General features: G+C 44.5%; 1 protein-coding gene across 1 annotated transcript in view; it reads right to left on the bottom strand.

Moving 5' to 3' along the window:
- Positions 1–24,916, bottom strand: part of PCDH15 (protocadherin related 15) — a 2,579,312-nt gene that overhangs the window by 1,229,549 nt on the left and 1,324,847 nt on the right. The gene's annotated exons all lie outside the window — the stretch shown is intronic.

The following is a 24,916-nucleotide window of genomic DNA, read 5'->3' as shown; positions in this document are numbered from 1 at the left end:
CAACACAAGTCATCTCCCCGTGGCCTTATTAAGCCAGAATTCACTAGGCAAAAAACATTGCTCCCAGTGCGGCCTGCCTGGACCACCCATCATCGCAGGTTACGTACACGCTCATTACCAAAGGTACTACTAACTCAGTGCACCATAATTCATCGCCATGTGGCCGTATTCAGGCAAAATTCAACAGACAAAAGGCATTGGTCCGAATGCGGTCCCCCTGGACCACGCATTATCGCAGGGTACGTACAAGCTCAGCGCCAAAGATACTACTAACTCAGTGCACCATGAATCATCGCAAAGAAGAGTGAACAGTTTTATGTCAGCAATTAAGCATACTATCGCTTTTAAATTAAATTCATGCAGAATTTAATCGACAAAAGACATTACTCGAATTACTGTGCCTCCCCCCGACCACGCATCATCGCAGGGTACGTACACGCTAAGCGCCAAAGGTACTACTCACTCAGTGCACCATAAATCATAGCCACGTGGCCGTACTAAGGCAGAATTCACAAGACAAAAAACATTACTATCAGTACGGCCTGCCCGGACCACGCATCATCGCAGGCTCCACGGAACATTGTGTTTTTCAGGTGCCACTAACTCACTGCATCACTTATCATCACTGGCTGCACACACGCTATATTACCAATTCTGTGCAGCTCTACTCAACCCCACGTGGCTGTGGGCTCTTGCTAACCGCTGCCTCCTGCCTACACAGAGGTCATCAGAGCTCACAATTAAATAGACTGTTGATTCGTTATTTGCAGAGTAAAATACCAAACTTAGTATAACACCTATCAAACCTATACAATATTCCTTTAGTATGCTTCCTTCAAAACCTTCTTTTATATCTTTTATATCACTTAAAATTCATGCTGCAAGTGCAAAGCTACACTTAATGAGGCCCGGCATTTGATTGGTTTCAGAGTTACCTGTCAGATAGAACTCAATGTATGCAGTTGGACTCATTTGTGTCTCGTACAACTGCAGAGGACAAGGGGGTCCCACAGGGCTCTATATTGAGCCCCTCGCTGCTCAGTCTTTACGTGGCTCCCCTGGCCTCTATCATCAGAAATTATGGGTTTGAAGCAATCTCCTACGCTGATGATACACAGTTGATAGTAAACATTGGAAAAAAAACACGCAGACACCAGGGTAACATTTATTGAGTGTATGAGGAATATAGCCAGCTGGATGAGAAAGAACTTTTTGTAACTTAACTCCTCCAAAACTGAGATTTTGTTGATCGGCAAGGCAGAGGTATTGTGGAGTGCCGATTGGTGGCTGACAGAACTAGGAGCAGCCCCTCCCCCAAAGGCTGGGCCAAGAACGTAGGGGTCAAAATCGATAATAAACTTTCCATGGAAGAGCAGGTTAAAACCCTCGCAGGTACCTGTTTTGGGAACATGCGGTTACTCAGAAAAATCTTCGCCTGGATTCCACTGAATGCTAGAAGGACCCTTATCTAGTCGCTCCTTATGAGCCGCCTCGACTACGGCAACTCCTTGTTGGTTGGAATCAGGGAAGACCTGCTATCTAAGCTGCAGGTGGTGCAGAATACCGCAGCCCTTCTGGCCCTTAATAAACCAGCACAAACCCCTTCTCTCCCTCTCCTGTGCCTTTTACACTGGCTTCCTGTTAGGAAGCACGCCATCTTTAAATTACTTTGTATGGTCTATAAGTCTCTACACAGTCTGGGCCCGGTCTATCTGACAAACAAAATCGCATGCTACCAACCTGCGTGACAACTTATATCCAGCAATTGCAGCCTGCTCTGTGGTACGATAATTAGGAAAGTTAAAATGGGAGGCCGGGCATTTTCTTATCTGGCCCCCAAACAATGGAATGAGCTTCCTGAATCTCTCTGTGCCTGCCCTAATTTTGCTCAATCTAAAAAGCTCCTTAAGAACTGGCTATTCTAAAGAGGCAATAGTCACCTCTCCTCCATCTGTCTTCTTCTCTGGGCACCGAGAGATCCCCTTGGGGATGATTGTGCACCTTACAAATGAGTAAAAAAAATAATGACAGTCTACACTGCGGACAGCACAGGTCACAATTTGAACTATAATGTCCCTGAAACATACATATTTCGACAATGTATTCCATTCATGTTTCATCTGTTATTTCAATCATGATTACACATGATGCAGTCCAGCCTAAGATCTACACTGCCGATAGCAGGGTTTACAACTTGAATTCAGCTTTGCACCTACACTACAAACAGTAGGTAATTTAGCCTTGATTTACTTAATGCAGAGACAATTATACTGTATGTTTTCAGAATTTGTTAACATTTGTGAAAAAAAGCATTCTTCTATAATTGTGCTAACTACTGTCTTCCATGTACACTGCGGACAGTGGGGTTCAAAACTTGAATTCAGCTTTGGATCTATACTACAGACAGCATTGAATTCAGCCTCGATTTATTTAAGGCAGAGACAAAAAATATTCCTGTGGCACTGCTAGTATGCGCAAGCACCTTCAATCCCTGCATCCTGTGAACTATGCTCACAAAGAATGTAGATGACTGCGCCAAAATGTACCTCCAACACCGACAATACCAAGTACCTCTGGGGCATCACCTTCAACATCGCCACCAGACATAGGTCCCCATTTTGAGAAAGTTAGAATGCACTGCGTGAAGGCAATTGTTTAATTTCTTATGGGGAGCAACAGTACACCTAGTTTGCAGAGCAATTGATAACCATTGATGGCAGTTTTTTCCCCTCAAAGTTCATGCAGTCCAGTAAGCAACAGTCAATGTTTTGAGTGCAGCCTGTTCAGACCACGCATCATCGCAGGGTGAGCATACGCTAAACACCAGACGTACCACTAACTCAGTACACCATAAATAATCGCCACGTGGCCTTATTAAGGCAAAAATCAGTAGTCAAAAGACATTCTTACCAGTGATGTCTGCCTGAACCATGTATCATCGCAGGCTCCACACAAACCACCCCTATCTCAGTGCACCACAACTCATGAACCCTTTACGATAGAATCTTCTGTGTATTATTTCACATATAATGCTCCTACCTTTGTACAGCAGAAGTCCTAAACTGTTTACGATTGAATATCTGTGTATGACATCATGATTACTATTCTACTTGTTACCAAAAGCAACGTAATAAAATGGAGTCGAGCACATGTGCCCGTACCCACTTTAACTATCTATCTGTGTCTGTGTATTTATTATGTTTGTAAAATGCTGCTCCTGCGCCCTACCACATTATATTGTGCTGTAAATAGCATATGCAACCATCTTACCTCTGCCAGTAACACTTCAATTATATAACTTTCTTTCGCTCAGTCTACAAATACCAACATACAAACTGGATCCTTACAATACTGTAAACAAAGTGTATAGTAAATTTATAAGTGTGTGCTATTGCTCGACTTTTTTTTTATATAGCGCAAACTCGACCCAAAACTATATCAGCAATTTACATGAGCACAGTATTTACAGTAAATTTTCAGGCACACGTAGATTACGTAATTTCTCTACAATAAAAGGATGTGGACGCAACTCCGAGCCTCGAACACTGATTTCTAGCACCAACATCAACAGTATACCCGAATGACCACATACGTATATATATTAGCTGCCCTTCATGTGCCAAAAACTGCAACTTAAAGCTTTCATAGCCCTGCATTAGTACAGCTACAACACTCCACTGAATGTACAACAAACATTCATATTCGCAGAAATGCGTCATGTCCACCAACTTTTATGTGTGCAACTATGGATGAATGTAGGATCAGTGATTCCCCGAACCTTCCATATTGGCCATGTTGTGGGACTTTACAGACATAATGACACATTTACGTGTAAGACCCGGGTGACGGCAGCACTACAACACAGACACAAAAATCAGTTGATTTCTCATATAGCTCACGATGGAACCACGCCCACAGCTCTGGAGTCATCGTTCACAGCCTTGCGCAGCACTGCCATACGTCAGTCCAGCCCACTCCGCGTACGCTTCCAGGAAAACACAACAACGCTACATGGCCCAGATTTCCATTGTAGTGAATTCTTAGTTCCAGGTCTAGTTGTCAGAACGGCACACACACACTCCTTCATGGCTGGTATATACCCACAGCACACAAATCCAGCACATGCGTCAACCCACGTGACCCTACCAATAAAAAAGCCGGGGGGCACGTGCTCTACGCCATTTTAGAGTTGCTCCCATCGCAAGCGCTGTGAAGGCCCGTCCTAGTGGTTCAGACGCCGCATGTAGGCCCGAACTACCAAACAGGGGGCCCACTACCACGTGCGTGGCCTCTTTGGTCACTGAGTTAGTGGTACCGCAAGAACCTTGCAGGTGAGGAACCTGCGATGAAGATAGGTGCACAAGTATGTCCTTTGCCATAGTGATATCAAAACTCAGCACCAAATGTGAGACTTCTTGGTGGCAGAGCCAGACTACATGATGTAGAATGTATCCTGTCCGCGAAAAGGTGAGCAGCGAGGCCTGGGTGCGCAGCGAAGGGAGTAGATGGGGTGTAGCAGACTGGATACAAAAAGACGATGCAACGATTTAGGCGTACGCAGTTCTATATACGGTATCTTATTGAATTTGTATTTTTTTTCCCCATAGCAGGAAAGTTTTTATGGTTGGTCAAAAGTACGTCGCTCGTGATGATTGAAACCACATGGATCACTGTGCACCACTTGTTTTCTATAACCAGATGGAAAACATTACTACTCTACTAATTCTTCATAAATCGAAGCCCATTAAACAAGTTGGAACTGTACAAATAGTTGTATTTTTAATGAGGGAGGAAAGGAGTGTGAAAGAGCGATGATATTCTACTCCACATTAAGATAGTAACAATTACCAATCATAACATCTTTCTTTTACTATCTTTTAGATGGAGAACTTCAAGGTGCACTATGTCCCGGCACGTGGTGAAAGACACACCAGTGACAGAAAGGTGAGCTGCGAATATTCTTCTCAGTCACTCTCTCACTTCCTCTCTGCTTTGATAAAGAAATGATGCACAATCTTATCTTCCTTTTTATCTAATAGGTTGTGTTTCACAAATTGGCATTCCCCCCAAACCTCTAAAGCTCAACGTTTGAGGATTCTGCGATGATGCGTGGCCATCGTAACAACGGATAAGTAGGCTGCTTCGACACATAGTGGACCCTCTTTGAATCACGCCAATGGCACAAGGTGAGCAAAGAAGCTTGTTTCCGAAGCAATGAGAAGTCACCTGTGGGCAGAAAGACTGGATAGTGTGCAGCAAGTTGACTGCGTATCAATGTACAATTATCTCCGGGCAGTGGGAGTGGATAGATTGCAACAGTCTGGGTGCACAAGAAAGGGCACTCACCTCCGTACACTGGGTGTCAATGGGGTGCAACAGTCTGGGTACGCAGTAATGAGAACTCTCGCTATGCAGTGGGAGTGCATTGGTATAGTACTCTGGGAGAAAAAGAGCGCACAGACACCTCCTTGCAGTGGAAGTTGATGTAATACAGTATTCTGAGTGTCCAAAGGCATAACACAGAAATATACGTGAGCAGTTGTATATCCTTTGCTATTACTAACCTATCTTTCAGATCACTAAACTTGAGGGTGCACTATGAAGCCTAAGTCTACAAGCAGCACTGCCCTACAGACTCCTGTTGAGGGTGATTCTGTGGGAGGGGTAGGGTGGACTACCCTGAGTGTGCATGTGAGAATAAACAATCTTGATTTTCGTAAAGATATAATCTCTCACCTCGTTCAATCCCATCGATCTAATTTTAAAGACTTATTTTCATTTTTGTTTTGCAGGTTACCTCCGCTCTTCCCATTGGAGTCCATCTCACATTTTGTTAATTATACTGTAATGTTTAAGTTACGTTTCTATTTATTTAATTTTTTTAATGAGAGTTAAGTCAGTCAGTCAGTCAAAAATGATGTTTAGAACTAGAAGTATAATACTAACACTTTACCAGCTCTTTACCAAAGTCTGTATCTGCGATTAACGGTTCCTATGGAAAATTTTAAAAAGTCCAGCACACTTGCTGTTTGGATTAGCAACATTGTATGGTGAACTTGTGACCTGTGTGCTCAGTTAAGTGTTCCATGAACTGTTACTATGGTAACAGGCAGTAAGCAGTCTGGGGGTAGGGTTGAAAGGTACTGGCTGTACAAAAGCTGTTATATTTACCCAGGATCCTCTACATGACAGAGGAAGAAGCAAACTGAGACGACAGAACACTATGTACATTACGAGTAAAAGAAGTACACAACTCTTCGAATTAACCTCAATTGCCACTGACGTTACAAAACCCTTGTACAATTTGCCTACTCTGTACTCAACAATGGGCAATTATTTATCGATCACAATCAGACACTGTTGCCTCAGGATTCACAGTGTGCACTTCACTAAATACTTTGTGCCTATTTAAATGGGAGATGGGATTGTCGACATCCCAAAACTTAGAGGCATACTTACAAGGATGTTAAAACTATTGCCGCTTTAATGGCAGCAAACTACAGCTAAAATGGCGATAATGGACTTCAAAATCCTTTGTGGTCTTACCGGAAGACGTTTTCAACACTGCTGTTTACTATGGCAGGGTGAGAGCCGAGGCTCCCGCCCTGCATAGCAAACTTAGTTTGCATTTTGAAAGAGAGAACACAAAAACCTACTCTCTCTTTTAAAATGCAAAGCAAAATGCTTTTTCCCACGGGGAGCTACTTATTAGCAGGTCCCCGTGTGGAAAAGTAATGGTGGCTTCCGAAGGACGCAGGGAGCTGACTGGCACCGTAGGAACATTGGGCCTCCACCCACAGTTCCCAACGTTGAATATACGCCCATGGGATGGGATCTCGAGGAAGAATTAATAGTCGATTATATTTTTTTTTTACTGTAAAATTAGGAGTCTGTAATGGGCATATTTACTAGGACAGCGTTAAAATGTTCTAGTGTACACCTGGGTTTCTATTGGAATTCTCATGAATTCTCAAAAGCCTATTATTAAGCCTACTATGGCCGCTTTTACTGCACTTTCCTAATGCTAAAGCGACGATAATTTTAATGCTGCGGACTTAACATATCAATCCACCTCTTATATTAAACATGCTTAAGACTACTTCAGAACATATATTAGGATCCGACATAAACCGCAATTACCGAGTTTTGCTATCGATCCTCAAATCCAGGGCGGCCTTGTAAATACAACGCTGTTGTCATACCTCCCTCTTCCATGTTATATTGTCATAGAAACACCTACTTTGCCACTGGAATGCCTACATTGCATCTCATTGGAAATACGAGGTGAGCTGTTAGCAAACCGGCTGCTAACATGCGTTAATGCATCTTAGTGTCGCCTAGTAAATAGGGCGATATAATTTTCATCGCATTTTTTGCTTTTTAAAAAAAAATGCTTTGAAATGACACTTGATAATATGTCCTCAAGTTTGCTATGACAGAGCGGGAACATCAAATCCCGCCCTGCCTTCGCAAACAGCAGTGTGCCGGCGGTAGGCAGCCCAAGGCACATCAGGAGCCACTCCTGGGGGGTGGTGTTCCGACTGCTCCAGAATGGAGACCACACACCCCCTTCCCAAAATCTAAAAAGACCCAGCGGGTAGTAATCCCCGGGGCTTAGACGGACCTTTGAGCTCCCTCACCCATTTATTTTATAGCACCGAGGAATGGCGGTCCCCGAGCTATAGGGCCCCACTGAACCCCCATCAAAACTAACATTTTAGACCCAGGGATTTGGCCCTCCCAGGTAGCTAATTTTAAAACAAGTACAGGATTCCGCATTTTTTTTTTTTTTTTTTTTACGGCAGATCCTTGCACCCAGCGCACATTTCTGTTTTTTCAAAAAAAAAAAAATTGTGGGCCCCCCTAGGCAGGTCTAGAGGGTCAACATTTTTCTTACCTGCCCCCTTTATAAGTTTTGAACACTTGTTCCACTAATTTCTAGGTCTTCGCTTCTACCCAGGCACAAAATAGCTGCCAACACTTTCTCGTTTCGAATTTTGACTACCATTTGACAGCCAATTAGCATTCAGCACGTGATCGGGACGGTGCGCTTAGAGTGCGCGCAGGATATGCGGATCCACTGAGACCATAGATATATATGTACTTTTAATTGTCATTTTCTCAGGATCTACGGAACACATTTACACCATTTAAGCAAAAGGCACAAGTCTGAACCAAGGATTACCTCTTTGCCAAATTTGGTGTAATTCCGTTCATCAGTTCGGGCTGTAGCTGCGATGAACAGTTCCTATGGAAAATTGCATGGGGAAAACACATTTTGGGACCCCCTTTTTTCTCGGCCTGCTTCTTGAATCACCTCGAGACTTTCAGGATAGGAGCAGACTGGAGCGCCCCACCAGTTTTGAAAATTTTGCGAAGATTCGTCACCCGCCGCCAAAGTTATTCCAAATAAAATGTTGTGGATTTCCTATGGAAAATAGGTTCTAAATATGACTACTTACTGGCGACATATTTAATCTTTTTAGAAACACTCAGTCACTGGAGTGCTGTCATTTGAGATGTCATCTGTTATGCCACTGACCGTGTCAGGAGTGATGTAATATGTGATGTCATCAGAAGTGCATTGCCGGGGTGCAAGTTATACTTAGCTCAACTAACTATAATGGCCGAATTTCTCTGGTTTTTTATGAGTGAAATGTCCAACTAACTATAACGTCCCTGAAACCTGCGTTTTTTTCAGTGAATATATATATATATATATATATATATATATATATATATATATATATATATATATATATATATATAAATACATTTCCTCCTTCTATTTATTATCACCCAACAATATAATCCTGGAACCTCCTGGGGGGCTGGCAAGACCTCGCACTTGTAGAGATGTCCTTGCCACTATCTCACATTCAAACCAGAATTTCTCTCTCACTCTTTGTTCCCCCACATCTAATAATAATAATAATAATACAGCATTTATAAAGCGCCTGGCTACACATAGAACAGTGTGTCCCCGCGCTAATTACTGATAAATTCTACCTAGGGCCTGAGAAAACAGGATTATGAAGTGGGGAAAAGGAATGTTTTTAATTTCCTCCGGAATCCTATTTCAGATGGCTCCATCCTCATATTCAGTGGTAGAGCATTCCAGTATTTGGGGGCTAAGTGCCTAAATGAGCGACCGCCCATTCTGGCCCTAAGAATACGGGGAGTATTAAACAACATCGCACCAGAGGATCTAAGATTGCGAATAGGGCGATGTATGGCCAGGAGGTTCTTGAGATAATCCGGACCTTTGTTCTGGGCTATGCGATGAGCGTAGCAGAGGGCTTTAAATTTAATACGCTCCCTGACGGGAAGCCAGTGGAGTTTAGCCAAGGCAGACTTTCCTGAAGCTCTGCGCGGGAGGCCAAGCACTAAACGTGCGGCAGCATTCTGCACGCACTGAAGTTGGTGTAGTGCTTTTTGGCTTAGCCCTAACAGCATGGCATTGCCGTAATCAAGGTGAGGAGTTACTAGGGCGTGAACAATAGTTTTTCTGGCTACAGCAGGTAAGAGGTCTAAGACCTTACGAAGAACCTTGAGTAGGCCAAAGCATCTCCCTGTGACTTTATTAACGTGGGTCTTATACGAGAGGTCGGTGTCCAACATAACACCGAGGTTACGTACCGACTCCCTCGGAATGGGGGGATCCCCAAGTTCACTGGGCCACCATAATCTTGACCATGAAGATGTTGCTCTTCCGACCACCAACAACTCTGTCTTTTCGCCATTGAGGCGAAGGCAGTTGTCATTCATCCACACTGCCACTGCTGACATACAGTTCGAGAAGTTGATGGCATCTTGACTACGGTCGGGTGAGAGTTTAAACACCAACTGGGTGTCGTCAGCGTAGCTAACAATGTCCACCCCAAAAGTCTCCACAACGCGAGCCAGGGGTTCCATATAGATGTTAAATAAGGTGGGGCTCAAACTTGACCCCTGAGGAACCCCATGGCTTACCCTGCGTGGGGACGATTTGAAGGGGGGACAGTGTAGCTGAAAGCTTCTGTCAGCCAGATAAGACTTTAGCCAGGCTAGCGCTGACCCCGTCACCCCCATCTCCGTCAGGCGAGACAGCAGCGTGGAGTGCAGCACGGTGTCAAACGCTGCACTCAGATCTAGTAAAACTAAAGCTGCTGTCTCGCCTTCATCCGCTATCTGCCTTATGCGCTCAGTGGAATAAAGAACTGCTGACTCCGTCGAGTAGCCGGTTCTGAACCCAGATTGGGATGAGTGGAGATGTGTTTCTTCTTCTAGATGTTTCATGAGCTGTTTATTTGCAATTTTCTCCACAATCTTTGCGCAGAAAGGAAGAAGGGAGAAAACACTGTTCCCATGTTGATGCGAACACTCTTTCTCCCCTTTAAAAAAAGACACTGTCGAGATTCCAGACACAACCACTATTTATCCGTACTGGATTCCTCAATGCTTCAATTACTTGAGTAGGATCCAACCACATGGAGCACCCTCTATCATCAATCCTCTCTTTCTTAATGTGGACAAAATCACCTATTTTGATAAAATTGCTTGCTTACCTTGTTTCAGTTAGTGTTTATAATCCTCCACTCTGCATCTAATTCCTTTGAAATCCACCCCTGCAATTTTACCTACAATATTGAGTTTGTTCTTCAGCCCCAAAGGTAATAACCTGGTACTAGGTTTGCATCCTATTAACAATTCAGAAGGACTCACATTGATAACAGAATTGGGAGAAGTCCTATAAGTTGACAACATAGACTGCAATGGATTTCTCGAGTTGAGACCTCGTTTACAGCTAACTGGATTGCTTCTTACCCACATGGTTGAATCTCTCAACTTGACCATTTGCCTCTGGATGGAACACAGCTATTTTCCTATGTGTCACCCCACATTTCTCTAAGTAGTTCCTCATTAACGCACTGACAAATTGGGGAACATTATCAGTCACAAGTTTCTGAGGAAAGTCTTCCCTTCAAAAGATCTAAACAATTCAACAACATTCTGTGAAGTGACCTCACTTACCATTTTAACCTCCTGCCATTTGGAGTAATAGTCAATCAGTATGATCCCAAAGGCCTGCTGCCTGAGTAGTAACGTTCCCACAAATGGTCCGATAATATCTAAACACAATTTCCGCCATGGGGCAAGGGGAATTTCTCTTTTTTTTTAAAAATCTTTTTATTAAATTCAAATAACAAGAAACATAGAAATAAAAAAAAAGCAAGGCAAAATAATACAAATGTGTCACTTCGTTGCTGGGGGGGGTACATATGCAAATCAAATGTCAGAAGAATACGATGAGATTGAGGGGGGGGAGGAGACAAGAAGCAAACAAGATATCTAAACTCCTGCGGAGGAAACATCAGGTTGGGAGGATGACAGGTCAGTATCCAGTTCCGGACGGGGGGAGTACATATATCACCACGGTATGTGTTCCATTGAGTCTAAATTTTCCCCCATTTGCGGGGCGTGCCACGGGAAACATAAACAGTCTTTTCTCTAAACATGCACCAGTCCATGTTTTGTTGCCACACCAGAACTGTCGGTGGCCTCTAGGCGCCCCATAACTGGGCAATGTCTCTCTTGGCAATCATATTACCCAAGGTCACCCATCGAAGCTGCGCCTGGTCATAATCATTCGGCTCCCAGACATTCAACAGACATCTCCGCGCTTCAGGCAATGATTGCACACCCGTGACCTCACTCATAACTTCATGCACGCGAGTCCAATAGCGTAGCACAGCAGGACATTCCCAAATAATATGGAGAAACGTGCCCACCATACCACAGCCACGCCTGCACAATCCATCCGCCGAGAATCCCATGCGTACCAGACGGGGACCAGTCACATATACCCTATGAAGAATTTTGAGCTGGACAAACCGGAGGCGTGCCGGGATAGCCACCTCCTTCGGGGAAGAGATCGCATCCTGCCAGGCTTCATCATCGAGTTCTAGACCATCATGAGTCCATAACTCTCGAAGGCTATCCAGTAGGTCAATTCTGGTATTAATTCACTTTTTATATATGAGCGAGATCGTGCTATCAGGGACGTGTCCATCCAGTATCCGATCTTCAAGCGGGGACGCCTCCGGAATATCCGAACCCAGGGGAAATACGGACAGGACCGCATGTCGGATTTGTGCATACCGAAAGGATTCTCTATCATTCAGGTCGTACTCAACTTTCAGCTCCTCAAACGTCTTAACTCTACCCTTGATCCATACATCATTAACCCTGCTGATACCGATCACATCCCACCTATCAAAACCCTTCGACTTCCAGAGGGAGCCAAGTTTTTCCGACGCAAAAAGCGGAGTAGCACGGGTCGGCCTGTCAGCCCATCCCATAGCCGCTGTAGCACGATACCACACCTGCACCGCTGTCTTAGTGGGGCCCGTGAGAGATCTGCCGGCAGATTTTGCGTACAGAGCCCTGTTATAATCTCCACCGTGCAGTAGCCATTTATCCATCTCAAAAGCCGGGTTCGGCAAAGGAGCGTAAGTGCCGTGGTTGATGGCCCCCAGCTGAGAGGCCCAATAGTAGCGACGAATGTCCGGGAGCGCAATGCCCCCATCGTACCAAGGGAGCGTCAGCTTTGAAAGGGCAATATGAAAACGGCCCCCCCATATCAATTGTCTTTGTAGACTGTCAATCTCCCGAAAGTAACTGGCTGGTACAATGTCAAGTGTGTTTTGAAGCGCATAAAGAAACCGTGGGAGCGACATCATCTGAAAGAGCGCCGCTCGTCCCAGAGGAGAAAGAGGGAGCCTACCCCATGCAGTCACATTAGCACGGAGGCACTGAAGAGGGGGCAGCAAATTGCGTTCATAACGAAGCACAGGGTCCAAGGTGATAAAGATACCCAGGTACTTGAATCCCTCCAGCTCCACCGAGATAGGACAGCCACGAGGCAGGAGAGGAGCCTCGCCGGAAAGGACATAGACGGAAGACTTCGACCAGTTGATGACAAGACCGGAGTTTTTACGGAAAGAAGTCAAAACGTCGAAAAGGACGATCAACGACTTTTGAGGCGATGTAAGATACAAGAGTAAGTCGTCTGCGTATAGGGATCTACGATACTCAAACTCCGGAGTCCATCTAATGCCCCTCAGAGACGGCTCCCATCTCAGCCAGGCCGCCAGCGGCTCCAAAGCTAGGGCAAACAAAAGAGGGGACAAGGGGCTGCCCTGGCGCGTTCCCCTACCGAGAGCAAAGGGGGTCGAGACACGCCCGTTCACCACCACTTGGGCTAAGGGGTCAGCGTAAAGCAATTTCACCCAGTCAATAAATGTGGGGCCGAAACCGAATTTAGAGAGAACCGCCCAAAGATATGGCCACTCCAGCGTATCAAACGCCATGGTGGCGTCCAAAGACGCCAAGATGGCCGGTTCACGCAGGGTCTCCGCCCGCACAAGGACGCCATGCAGGCACCGGAGGTTCAATGCCGTGTTGCGGTGTGGTATAAATCCGGATTGGTCCGGGTGAACCAGATCGCCTATGACAGAAACCAAACGATTGGCAAGCACTTTGGGCAGGATCTTCGGTTCAGCGTTAATCAGAGATATGGGCCTGAAGGAGTCGCAGCGGTCACGTGGCTTACCATCCTTATGAATAACCACTATGGAAGCCAATCTTTAGTCAGGAGGGAGAGAGCCCGTCTCCAGTGATTCTAAAAACATCGACCGTAGATACGGTGCTATCACATCTGGACGGAGCTTGTAAAGCTCAATGGGGAGCTCATTAGGGCCCGAGGCCTTCCCCGAGCGAACCGAGCGTATGGCAGTCGCGATCTCCTCAACTGTAGGCGGAGCCTCCTGGAGATCCCTTTCAGGGTCGGACAAGCATGACAGCGAGATATCGCGCAGAAGCAAGTGGGAGTCATGTTCAGGTCTATCGGACACAGGGGAGTACACTTCCCAAAAATAATCAGCGAAACATTCAACAATACCAGCAGGGTCAGTGATACTCACGTCATTCAAATCAACAATCACAGGGACAACCCAACTCGCACATTCCCTCCTATCCAGCCAAGCAATCAATTTACCTGCCTCATCTCCCACATCATACAAATGTCCCTGCTGTTCCCTGCTCATCTCTTTCACCGCGTCAGTCACCAACGCTCTATAGTCAAGTTGTTTCAGACCCAAAAGGTGCAGCCTCTCCGGGGTGACCTCGCACTCCAACTCCCCCTCAAGAACAGTGATTTCATGTTCAAGACGGACAACCTCCTCCCGCCTACATCTCTTAACATTGCCAATCAAGGAAAGGGCCTGGCCCCGAATAACAGTTTTGTATGCTTCCCACAACGAGACAGAGGACACAGAACCCACATTTTTGGCAAAGTATTGGTCAATCGTTTTAATTAGTTCCGTTCTGACCTTGGGATCACAGAGATACCACGGGTTTATCGGGGCCACTCTACCCTCCGACCCCACATGCGCGTCCACGACCAACCATAGTGGGGAATGATCCGAGATACCCCTAGCAAGATGTTTCACCTCCCTTATGTAGGAGGCCTGGGAGGAGGGCATCAACACGTAATCCAGTCTCGAAAGACTGCCGTGGGCCCCAGAGTGGAAGGTATATTGCAAGTGCCCAGGGTGAAGCAGGCGCCAGCAGTCAGTAAGCCCCAGAGCCTCCAGGAAGTCCCCCAACCAGGAATGAGACTTTGCGATTACACGGGGAGGGTAACGATCACACATACAGAGTTGGAATCCCCACCCACTACAAGCAAACCCTCGGGGAATCCCAAGATCACCCTTCCCAGGTCGGCATAGGTAGCAGTCTGGAGACCCGGCGGTACGTAGACGGAGAGCAGGGTGATAACCCTCCCCTCCCAGCGCCCCACAATGGCGGCGTATCGTCCCCTATCATCCAGGATAATATCATCAACAGCAAGAGGGAGGGAGTTTCGAATCAGAATGCCCACCCCCCTGGAGCCAGAAGTGAAACCTGAGTGCACAATGAGACGATAGCCACGCCTATTCATTGCAAGGCACGTATTGCCAAGCAAGTGCGTCTCCTGGAGCAAAGCCACATCAGGGGACAAACGTCGCAGCAGCTGCAAAACTATACCCCGCTTGATCCTATCTCCCAACCCATTAACGTTCCAACACAGTAACCTTAGTCCCCTACCCCCCATCCCAGAGGCCACCCCCAACCCCCCCCACACCAGACGCAACACTGTAAAACAGAAGATCATCGATACTATGCCTTGATAACAACAAAGAAACGTAAACTGCCCCCCCAACCCCCTAAGAAACCTCATACATCACACCCCCCACCCCGCACCCCTGCGTAAGACTCAAAAGCCACCCCAACTTGCAGTGTGCCTGTCGCCCCAACATACAACTATTCTACCAAAAGAACCCCAGAGGAGGAAGACTCACCCAACCCCCACCCACACCCCAATCAGACAACATGTTTCAAATAATAGTGGCATATCCTCAAACCACTGCTGAAAGTCAATACGTTGGTCCGGGAGCCGATTTCGCTCCCTATTCCTGCTCCACCGGGCCACCCTCTGCCCCACCAGAGTGTCCCGAAAGATCAGATAGATCTCGTCCCGGGGGCAGCGTGTCCAGCCAGTCACTTGCCGCTCCAGGATGATCAAAGAAAAATGTTCGGTCATTGTAAACCACACGTAGCCGGGCCGGGAAAAGCATAGCATATTTCATATCTCTGTTCCTCAGTCTCTTTTTCACCCCCTGGAATCCAAGTCTCTGTTTCTGAACCTGCTGGGTGAAGTCCGGGTAGAAACTAACTGCGGTGTTTTCATAAGACGTAGGACCAGATAGGCGGGAAGCTTGCAGGATCGCATCCCTGTCCCGAAAGATAAAGATCCGGGCAATGATGGGACGCGGAGTGGCTCCCAGCTTAGGCGGGCCACCCGGGATCCTATGTGCACGTTCTACTGCAAAAAACTTGCTGAGGCCCTTGGGCACTAGATGATTCAAGACTAAGTCCTCCACCAGCAGGTCCACCGATGATGCCTCCAACGTCTCCGGGACCCCAACCAGACGGACGTTGTTCCGTCGTGCACGGCCCTCAAAATCGTCCAAGCGGCGAGAGAGGTAGTCACGGGCGGATCACAGGTTACCGACCTCTGCCTGTAAGTCGGAGACGTCAGTAACAAGACTAGATGTCTTTAGATCGAGGGATTTGACCTTCTCATTAGTCTTCGCAAGATCAGCCCTGATCAGGGTAACATCGATTGCAACCGTGTCCAACTTGTGGGTCAGGGCTTGATACTGTTGACCCAGTGTGGCCTTCATCCCGGCAATGGCGCCCATGACGTCTCTCAACGATAGATCTTCACCCATCAGGGATTCTTCTCCAACATTGGCCTGGGGTTTAGTCGATCCGCCCGGAGAGCCCTTAGCGAGGGTATATCTGTCCATAACATTAGACTGCACGGGACCCCCTCGTAGTGCCGGTTTGGTCTTGCGTTTTTCTCCCTCAGGCTTGGTCGCCATTTTAGGTCGTGCGCCCCGGAGGGTATTCTGAGACCTAGTGAAAATGGCTACACTCGATGCGCCCACAGCAATTTGGAGAATAAGATGAGGACCTACCACCAGGCAAGGAGTAGTGAACGGCCGGAACGCCAGACGATGTTTCTTGGTTAGGTGGAGAGCAATAAACCAGGGCGGTCGAGGCAAAGTCAAAGGGGCCTAAGCACGAGAAACGAAACTGAAAGTAGAAGACCGGGCAAGGGAGAATCGCAAGATCCGTTGTTGTTCAATTACTGTCCGGCTGGCAGCAAAACCAAGCCCAGGGCAGTACCATGGAGCAGGCCGGAAATGTTCAAAAGTCCATATCTCCGGCTCCCGGGGTCCAAATCGAAGTCTGAAAACGGAGAAACGATCAGCAGGGCCGCGCCAATAAGAACTCGTCCTCTAAGTCAGGATAGGGTACAGGATAATCGGTGGAGGTGGCGAAGGTCCAGGAGCTCTAAGCTCACGCGACCATCTTGGGTGCGCGCTAAGCTCCTCCTCGGCAAGGGGAAATTTGACGGGTTGTGAATCAGTACATATGGTCTTAGTAGATTTGTCACTGGAGGCACATTTGCCACATAACCCTATCTGATGCTCAACAAACATGTGCAATCCTAGTCACCAAAGGCTCTCCTTGATATGCCTTCGAATGCTTGACATTCCCATGTGGCCTTCAGGGGCTATGTCAACAATCATTTTTTTCAAATTAAATGGTGGAACAAACTTATCCCCACATAGCACAATAAAGTTTCCCACAGCTATCTCCTCCTGCACTGTGTAATACCCCATACATTTCCAACCAGCTTCCTTTAGTCTGGCCATCCATGCAAAATTCACTGCTTAATTTTTGTGAGCTCAATATCTTTTTGCTTATCCTCCACCCATTTAGTTTCTTGAACAATAGGAAGCTCAATGTGTAATGCTTTTATCAATTTCGGGAATCAAATAAAGCATTTTCTGATTCTGATTCTGAATAGGAAGCTCAGCACCAACAACGTTATTATCCTGTGGAGTGAAGGCTACTTTGCAGTCCTCCTTATGCTTTACCACACATTCATTAACGTTGGGTGGGGTAGGTAGTCTGGACATGCAGTTAGCATGTACATTGATTTTCCCATGCACAAATTCCAAATGACACTGACAGTTTGGCAGTCAAGATGCTATTGTTGCAGACTTAAAGCACCCACCACCTGGCACCATCATGTAGACTAAAGGCTTATAGTCCATTTTAATGATAAATTTGGTTCCCCATAACACATTTCTAAAATGCTCTACACCTCACACACATGCTAACAATTCTCTTTCAAATATGAAGTAATTGTATCTGCTTCTCACATAGCCCTAGACCACAATTGCTGGCATCTACCATTTCAACACACTGCTTTGTGACAACAAATGGTTTCAAACATGATGCATTAACAATGAACACATTTAACACTTGAAATGCAGTAGACATTTCTTCAATCTATTTAAACTTTGCATTTTTTAGAAATAAGCATCTGAAAGGTTCCACATTGGCAGCATACTTAGGAATAGATTTTGAGTAAAACTCAGTTAATCCAAGAAAAGCCACTAATTGTTCCTTGGACAAGGGAATGGGAGCTTTAGTGATATTTTCAACATGGTTCCACTTAGGTTTAATACCTCCGCCAATAATCCAATAACCTAAGTACTCAACTTCATTTTGTTTAAACCTACCTTTGTCGTGGTGTAAAGCAAGGCTTTTATCAGATAAAGCTGCCAAAACCCACTTCAGAATGCGGTCATGCTCTTTGGCATCCTTGTCAAAAACTAGTATGTCATCTTGGAAGGCAACTGCCCCTTCCAGACCATCAAGAGTTTCCTTCATTAGCCTCCGAAAAACAGATGTTGCACAGGCAAGTTCAAATGGCATTCAACAAAACCCAAACAACCCTTCTGGAGTTATAAATGCAGTTAAGTTAATTGATTCCTCATCCAAAATGACTTGGTGATAAGCACTTGCTAAGTCAAGACAATATAACACTTTTGCTCCAGCTAAGGTGGTGACCATCTAGTGTAAGGTAGGCAAAAGGTGAGTTTCCGCCCACATAGCACTGTTAAGGCTGTGCAAATCAATGCAAAGCCTGAGCTTGCCTGAAGGTTTTAAGCAATTACAATTGGAGAAACCCATGCAGAAGATTCAACAGGTTCAATGATTCTTTTGACAAAGATCTTGTAAGATATCCTTAAGATCACTTCTATATGATAAAGGTACATTGCACACTCTCTGGCGAATGTGCACAGAACCTTCATGCAGCCTAATGAGATGCTTAAATCCTCTGTACTCCCCTAACATCCAACTGAAAACATTAGGAAACTGAGATTTTAAATCCAGAAAAAAATCAGGTAAGTTCCTCTCCTCAATAACTTTTGAAGCAACAGTATACACAGAAGGAGAGGTTGTAGGATCTAATTTGATTCCCATTTTTTCTTGGTGTGGCCAGCCTAAGAATGATTGTCTGTTTCTAGCCACATAAATCATCCCAAAGGTTTATCATATAGAACATTCTATGTTAGCCCAGCAGAAATACTATTAATTGATTTTATGGCTCCATCAGGAGGAAGCAGGTTCTTATTAGGCCATTTTTGCTTAAACATATTGTGTGAAAGGATGCTGTACCTTGCACAAGAGTCCAGAAGGCTACGTAGTTCAAGCTCATCAATGGTAACAACACACAAAGGAAATTTTGTAGAATAAGGACCCCCACCAATGTTTACCACGGTTATAATTTCAGGGTCTCTACTCTCATTGGAACGGTCATATTCCTCATAACACTGTACAATGTTCACTCTTCTCGGAGCTGACCTGCAGACTCTGCTAAAATTTCCTTTCTTGTCACATCTTGAGCACACTTGTCAACTACAACACACACCTTCGTATTAGGAAAGTGCTCACTACTATAACACCTGTAACATAATGGGACACTTCTTCTCCCATCAAGCTTCAGCCACTTAAATTTTACATCTTATGTTTGCATGCAACTATTTTTATGATTATGAGACTTCTTCACTTTGGATCCATCGTAAGATACAATGTGGATGTCACTTTTCACAACACCGCTTATCTCTTGCACACATTTATCAGAGTGCTCAATGGCTTTGGCAAATTAAATAGCAACACTGAGCGAAATGTCAGTACTGGTCCATAATATTTTTTGTATTTTTTTTAGCATTGGTTCTCATCAAAACATGGTGCCTGAGTACTCGTTCATAGGAGATGTGCTCAAAATCACGTGACTGCCAATGATTTAACTATTGACACATAGTCCTCAATTAACATAGCAGGATGTTAGTTTCTAGAATAAAATATGAATCGTTCCATTACCACATTGGTTTTCCTCCCATACCTTAAACACAATTGTTTGGATGCATATTGGTAAACATTAAAATTACCCGGATTGACTATGGCCTTCAATCCAATCCCACCTAGACAATGTTTAAGTAAGGATAATTTCCTTACAGGTTCACACTCTTTCCCTTCTAAAACATCTACATTTGCTAAGAAAACAGTCTCCCATGTTTCCTAGTCAAAAGGAGGTTCTCCAGGTGCAGTGAGAAATGAGGGAAAAGGTACAGTGCCAGACAAATTGGTGGGAGGAAAATCCAAGGTAAGGAAAGTATAAATTAACAGATAAAATACACTTTAAAATGATCAAAGTAGTCACCGTTGTCTAGGAATAATTGTAGTACATTTAAAAAAATAATAAAGGTAGTCGCCGTTGACTAAGATAGGGGTGTGTGCATCACTGTAGGAGTAAACTGTGAATATGATGCACAATAGTACTTTAAATGTCATAAAATAATAAATGGGTTCACTGTTGTCTCTGTTCCTTATGCACCAATGAAGTGAATAATTTCCTAAAAACAATAGCGAGAGGCAAAGACAGCAAGAGTGAGAATATAACCTGCTATGCTCTCTCCCAGCGGGTAGCAATTAACAACCCTCGAAGCCCAGACGAACTCCAGGAAAAGGGTGTGACGAAAGATAGTGATCGCCTCTCAGGACATAAGCTGTGTACTGTTGGGTCAATCACAAACTGGTAACAATTAACAACAGCCCATGAAATCCAATGAACTCCAGAGAAGGGCGTGGCAAAATATGACAATAGCCTCTCAGTATGCAAACTGCATGTTAGTGGACCAAATACAAACGGGAAACATCCAAGCTCCTAAATCCATTGCAGGAGGTAAAACGATGCTCCAATAAAATCAGTGAAATGAACGACGTCAGTGGCGAATGCCCAATAAACAAGCTCCAAAATAGCTGTGACAAAGAAATATGCAACCTGGAAATAATTTACTGCGTGGCTACATCCCTTCATTGTCACCAGTTTAGGAAGTCGGAACCAAATACCGAAATTTGAAGACTTGGAGAAAGTACTGTTAACAATCCTGAGTTTATTCAGAAGGCATCCTCTCTCTAGTAGGTACAACTGTAGCATGCCAAACCGAGAGTACTCCATAATATATATATATATATATATATATATATATATATATATATATATATATATATATATATATTACGCTCCATGGGGTTGTCCAAGTAGCGGGTAGCACCCGAGCCTGCGTGCGCCTTCCCCAAAGCGTTAGTTGGTATGGGCAGTTGCGTGTTTGAAATAGGCCCGACGCGTTTATTTTCCTCATCAGGGGCCAGCAGTAAAGTGCACGACGTCCACCATCTCCCTATATGAAAACACACAATGTGCTTGTGGGAGATGTAGTCCATATATCCTGGATGGATGCACTTTCAAATTACTGCTCGTTCCAAAGGCTCTACCATGAGCCTCAAACATCACTCCTGTCCTCATCCATCGCGCAGCTCCACATACGAGACTCCTTGGATAGCGAGTCTCGTGGCCCCCATTTCTTCGGGGTGGTGCAACCCAGCGGCAGGACCGCCGCTAATGTATTACGCTTTGGGGAAGGCGCACGCAGGCTCGGGTGCTACCCGGTACTTGGACAACCCCATTTCAAGGTGACGTCATATTGATTAAAGTTAATGTGTTGCTCTGTTTTGGCTCAGTCAGTAGCTGTGAAGGAGGTTGGGCTTGTCCATTAAGGGAATGATTCAATGTTTTTGACAAACTCTGCAGTGATTGTGGTAACGCCACTCACCTACCAGTAAAGGCCTGCCTCTTCGTATCCCTCCCCATCTAGGCTAGTAAAAAAAATAAGTGTCATCCATTGTATTAATTTTCAATGTCCAACAGGTTTGACGGCATTAGTCTGATAGCCAAATGTGGTTGACGCAGTTTAAATAAAAGAGCTGTTGTGTCCCCCGGTGGATTGTCGGCCAGAGCTAATGAAGGTAGGGCCAATCTTGCAATCCTAATCTGGAATATAGCAAGTATTTCATTCAAGAAAACATTGAAAACATTCAAAAGACATCCAGGCCCTGTGTTCCACACTCAAAGTGTGTATGTGCACCGTTCTGTTTCGGTGAGTCTCAATGCCTACTTCCAACTGTAACTTAATTGAAGTTGGGTGTCCTTTAATAGTGGAACACAGGACTCAGATGCCTTTTGAATTTCTCACTTGGGACCGGGCATGTTCCCTTCACCTATTTCCCATCTCTACTTTGTCTTTCCTGCTGCAATACCACCGCGGCTGTAATGGTTGCCTATATGCACCATAGTCGATCCGACTTCGCGCACAAGCTGTTTTTCGTGCGGCTGCAATTGGTGAATAATAGACTGGGCATTTAAGAATAATGCAAATGTAAGCTTGTTTGAACAATTACAAAAAACACACTACTTTTATCTTTTATTTCTTCCTTTACATTTAGACTGAACACATTTTTCTTTATTGCCCTGATGATGACCTACAAAGTGATTTGTTTATACCCCTACATTTCATGAGGTCGAAATGCATTGGCATTGCTACATGGGGATCTATTAGGACTACCACCTCAAGGCAAACCTACTATCTATGATTTAATCAAAATTGTAATCTCCCTTCAAAAAGAAGTATCAATATTATTGGAATATTACTGAGTGTGGTAACATACATTAGGTTATATAACCCCATGCTATAACCAAGGGGCAGAAAAACCTTTTTGGATCGATTGGCCAACATTCCGGTTTGCTCAGCAGTCAATGGATATTTTGAATCATTATGTAAATGTTACATTATATTGTATTGTGATTTATTTTTGTTTATTGTCGGTGCAGTTCATCTAAATGTATGTCTTGATTGTATCAGATGGATATGATTTTCATGACAATGATAAACCCTACAGTAAACATATGAAAAATGAGAAAAAGACTCAAACTCACAAGATTAATGTATGTATAGTGTTTTTGTGGTATTAATGACTAATTAAAGGCTGTATTTTTTTTAGTATTTCTTAAACATTGTCAAATATGCATCTCCAGTCACAGATCTGGGTTAAAACCATCGTTTTTTGCTCGCCTTGCCACCCTAGTTTTGACCTAGCCATATGCAAACCAGTATTGACCCTGCTCCCCCCGTGAACAGTCCAGCCTGAACTTCCAGGCCATGTCCTCCCTCGACTGGAAAACAAGCATCCTGGGACCGTTTTTGTGGTATCACTCCTCGTCAACCAGGCTAATGTGAACCCAGTGGCATAGCGAGCACCGAACCCACATTAATAGCAATAGGCACAGGGTCTCCCCTTATTCAGGCTGTGTTGATTACGTTTTTAAAATCTATTAATTTTTTGTTGATTCATTTTTATAATGCTTGTGCATTGTATATAATCTTCAGGTGTCATTTGCTTTTATGGAGTTTTTCCCTGATTAGTATATTAACCTTTTGAGTTTCTTCTGGGGACTTTAATATTAACTTACGTGAAGAGAGTTACGGGTGCCAAATTTAACAGCTATCTGCCCGTTGAGTTAAAATTGTCTGCATATGGAACACTTGCACTAAGAATAATTTCTAAATTCAATAATTATTTGATTTGTCCTGGTCTCTACACTAAAGTTGTGTTGTCATACAGGGGCCATGACTATTCCTCATGCATTAATTGGGAGAGGTTGATACTCAATTATTGATTATATTTTTCTTTACCCCACTTTGCTCATGGTCGGCATCGACTTTATGGTGCATGATTCTATCAGTAGTGATCACAATCCCACTAGTGTTGTTTTGTAAAGGTCTAGAGCAAGGTATAGACCTTTAAGCAAAGAAGCCAAAGAGTTGTTAGTGGTTGCACTTGATAGGAGATTCAAACTGAAAAAAACATTCCCAAAAGAATTGTTGGTCAAATTGTTTAACATTTGTACCTCGGAAACACTACTTGTTTAAAGGTTGATGCAGAAGGGGCAGATGTCCTAGCAGCCTTTCGTAAAATGGGAACTGTGTGCAACAGTTATTGATCTCGCCGGCGCCAAACCCCACTAATAAATGTATCCCAAGGTGGTTTGATGTTGCTTGCTCCAAGTCTTATAGAAGGTTAAGGCCCTTAAGACCTCTCAGGAGGATAAGGAAATGATTGTAAGTTGTCCCTCAATTCGAAGAGTGAGATTCAATGGTGTAAGTCATACCTGAGGGAGGAAGATTTGGAACAGCTTAATGATGCTAGTTGTCTAGCCAGTGGTAGCAAATTTCAGAGGATAGTTAACTGTCCTTTGTTTGCTCCTTCTGGTTGAGCCGAGATTTGTTCCCATATTTCAGCTGAAACTTGGGTGAGTCATTTTGCCAAAATTTATTCTGGGCCTGCTTCCACTATGGAGGCTAGCTTAATGGTAAATGACACGCTAGGCTTCTTACCTTTGGTCTTCACAGTGGAAGAAGTCAAGGTTGGTATATTAGTGCTAACTAAAATCAAGGCTCCTGGCCCGGACTGTATCTCAACAGACTTGTATATGAGTATTCCCGAGATATGGGCTCCTGTGCTCACATAGATTTTGAATACAGCAGTAAGGCAGGGTTTCCGTCTCTCATGGACTACCTCAATCGTAGGTCCTATTTTTAAAAATGGGGACAAAGGAGGACCCTAAATGTTATCAGCCCATTTCCTTAATAGACTCGGTTGTTAAAGGTGTGGGGATGGTAGTGCTAAATAAATTACTCAGGTGGGCAGAGGAGAGTCAAATACTACAGACCTGCAGAATGGCTTCAGGGCTGGATTAGGCACCATTGACCAATGCCTAAATCTACAACTCTTGGACGACTAATACACTCCTGCCAAATCAGGCACTATATATCTTGCTTTTATGGACCTCAGACAAGTTTTTGCTAGAGTTAACTGAGGAAAATTATGGGCTCAACTATTATCCATGGGTGTGGATATCAATATTATAACTTTTCTTCAAGACTTGCAAAATAAGTGGCACTAATTTTTCAAATATTGAGAAATATTAGATTTTGAGGCAATCATGAAACAGAGGCACAGAAAGGTAGCAGAACAAGATGTGCATTATGACAATGAAAAGGGAGAG

The sequence above is a fragment of the Lissotriton helveticus genome, chromosome 5_1 (genome assembly GCF_964261635.1).
Source record: "Lissotriton helveticus chromosome 5_1, aLisHel1.1, whole genome shotgun sequence".
Classification (NCBI taxonomy): Eukaryota; Metazoa; Chordata; class Amphibia; order Caudata; family Salamandridae; genus Lissotriton; species Lissotriton helveticus.
Note: the sequence above shows the minus strand (reverse complement) of the source record. Positions and strands in the feature narration are given on the sequence as shown.